Source organism: Arachis duranensis, chromosome 9 (assembly GCF_000817695.3).
Source record: "Arachis duranensis cultivar V14167 chromosome 9, aradu.V14167.gnm2.J7QH, whole genome shotgun sequence".
Classification (NCBI taxonomy): Eukaryota; Viridiplantae; Streptophyta; class Magnoliopsida; order Fabales; family Fabaceae; genus Arachis; species Arachis duranensis.
In genome coordinates this window covers 78423693-78426745 of record NC_029780.3, presented here as the reverse complement: position 1 = coordinate 78426745, position 3053 = coordinate 78423693, and the positions used below count along the sequence as shown (strand labels likewise).

Below are 3053 nucleotides of genomic sequence, written 5' to 3'. Positions count from 1 at the left end.
GAGGGGTTATGCACATTCAACTTGGGGTTATATGTCTTGGAGTTTGCTTGCTCACATTCAACTTCTGGTTCATTTTCTTCTTGGGGTGGTGCTTAAGCTTGGACAACTACAACTTGATTGTTTTCCATTTTCTTGGTTAAGGCTGCCAATTGTGCTTCAATTGCCTTGTTTTATGCCAACAGGGCATCCATAGAATTGAGTTTCAACACCCCCTTCTTTTGGCATCTTTCTGAAGCATAGAAGTAGTCATTCTCAGCTACAGTTTCAATGACATCTATGGCTTCCTCAATGGTCTTCTTCTTGTTGAGTGAACCCCCTAAAGAGTGGTCCACAGCCTTCTTCGATTCATAGGTTAATCCTTCATAGAAAATGTGGAGCTGCACCCACTCATTAAACATATATGGTGGGCATTTGCTTGTTAGATCTTTGAACCTCTCCCAGGCCTCATAGAATGTTTCACCATCTAGCTGTCTGAAGATTTGCACCTCAGCTCTTAGCCTATTGATCCTCTGTGGAGGGTAAAATCTTGCTAGAAATTTGTTCACAACATCCTCCAATGTGGTTAGGCTCTCCTTGGGGAATGATTCTAACCACTTTGTTGCCTTATCTCTAAGTGAGAAAGGGAACAGAAGTAGTTTGTAGGTGTCAGGGTATACACCATTGGACTTTACAGTATCGCATATCCTCAAGAATGTATTGAGATGTTGATTTGGATCTTCTTGAGCACTTCCTCCATATGAGCAGTTATTCTGGACTAGTGTGATGAGTTCAGGTTTCAACTCAAAATTGTTGGCATGGATTGTTGGCTTGAGGATGCTGTTGCCACAGTTTCCTGGGTTTAGGTTGATGTAGGAGCCCAAGACTCTCCTCTCTTGCCCAGCTTGATTTCCAGCTCCTCCTTCAACATCTTCGTGCACTTCATCTTCCATGGTGGTTGTTAGATCTTCTTCTACTGGTTCTTCTCCAATTATACCTTTGCCTCTAGCCTCCCTCCTCAATCTAAAGAAGGTTCTCTAAGGTTCACTATCAAAAGAGGATGAAGTCTCTCCTCTTCTACCTGTCATACAGTCAACACATAGCAAAAAAGAGCAAGTGAAAGAATCTCCTTAGTTAAAATTAGTGATTAGATTGATTGATGCAATTAATCAAACAGTTAGAAGAGTGAAAGTATAAACAATGAATAGCTAAAGAAATCTCAGAAAGACAAGAAAGAAAAATAGAGATTAGAAAGGAATTTAAAGGTTACACTAGGAAATGAATAAGAAAATAATTAAGGAAAAAAATAAAAATAATAAAAAATGCTTAATCTAGCTCTCCAATCAGTTTAATCATTGTCAAATTCAATCCAATCCCCGGCAACAGTGCCATAAAACTTGATGGGCGGAATTCACTACCTTTTCCTAATAATATTGATGAATCTGCTCTTGGCAAGCTCACCAAAATTATCGTCAAGTATTAATCCACAGTGGAATGGGATCGTATCCACAGAGATTGGTAGATTTGAGCAATTTTAATCAATTGGTGATTTAGTCAAGCTCAACAGAATAAGTTGTAAGTGCAGGATTATAAATGGCAGAAACATAAATGGCAAAGGAATAAAAGAAAGCAATAAAATGTAGAAATGGAAATAACAGGAATGTAAAGGGGAATGGGATTTTGCAGAATATAAGTAAAGCTATAAAAGAATGGGAGAGATAAGAATGGGGGAATTCATTGAGATCAGGAGATATTGTCTCTTTGGAATAAATTCAGCTCATATCCTCTTCAATCATGCAACTCATTGACCTCTTGGCAATCATGATTGATTGACCCCAATCCCTTGGTGACTCAATCTCCCATATCTTGATCAATAGCTAATTTCTTGGTCTAATTGCTCATGAAGAGAGATATGCTTGGTCCCTGATTATACCACACATCATCATAGGTCCAAGAAGAGGGAGGATTGTATGTCACCATATCCAAACACCAAAACCCAGATTCTACTCAAGTGTGAGAAGGGATTTCTAGCATGGTTTCATGTTTCCTTTTCCAAGGTTCCCATGAAACCCATTTTGCATTCAATCTCTTTAGAAAGTTAATTGAACACTAAGCATGAAAACCGAAATTCCTTCTAGCAAATCAAAGAGAAGATGAAGAGAAGAAGAAATTCACTATCATTAATTCACAAGTACAATAGAGCTCCCTCTCTCAATGAGAGGGAATTTAGCTACTCATAGCTCAGAGAGAAAGTACAAAAGATGGAAGAGATGAAGTGTGAAAAATAAAAAGTGAAATCCCAAAACTAAACTCTGTGACTTGCTTTTTCAATACTTGCAGGGGTATTTATACTACTCCTAGATCTAAAAAATCAAAGAAAATTACAAAGTGAAAAGAAAATTACAATTTGGAGGGAAAAGAAACTCAACAAATGTGATCTTCTAGCTGGCGTGTAACTGGCGCTTCTCTGGCGTGTCAAGCTCCTTCTGTTGCTGATTTGGCGTGCCACGCCTCTCCAGTCAAGTGGCACGCCGTCCTCTGTTTAACCTCTGGCATGCCACGCCTTCGAGCCAAAGTGGCACGGCCAGGATATTTTAAATGGTCAAGTAACCTGGCGTGCCACGTGGTGGACGAAATTGTGATACAAGAGTTCCAAGCACTGTTAGAGAATCTCACAACTCCGTTCAACTTAACCAGCAAGTGTACTGGGTCATCCAAGTAATACCCTACGTGAGTAAGGGTCGATCCCACAGAGATTGTTGGTATGAAGCAAGCTATAGTCACCTTGTAAATCTCAGTTAGGCAGATCAAATTGGTTTATGATGAGTTTGAAAATTAATAAATAAACAGAAAATAAAAAGGGATAGAAATACTTATGTAAAGCAATAGTGGGAATTTCAGATAAGTGTGAAGATGCTGTGCTCCTCTCGTATCTCTATTTTCTTATTACATTCATCCAATCCTTCCTACTCCTTTCCATGGCAAGCTGTATGTAGGGCATCACTGTTGTCAATGGCTACATCCCATCCTCTCAGTGAAAACGTTCCTATGCTCTGTCACAGCACGGCTATTCATCT

At 39.2% G+C, this 3053-nt stretch overlaps 1 non-coding gene across 1 annotated transcript; it reads left to right on the top strand.

Moving 5' to 3' along the window:
- The first annotated feature begins 392 nt into the window (after positions 1-392).
- Positions 393-500, top strand: LOC127742013 (small nucleolar RNA R71). Its single transcript, XR_008003200.1, has one exon. It is a non-coding gene; the product is annotated as a small nucleolar RNA R71 (small nucleolar RNA).
- Positions 501-3053: the final 2553 nt, after the last annotated feature.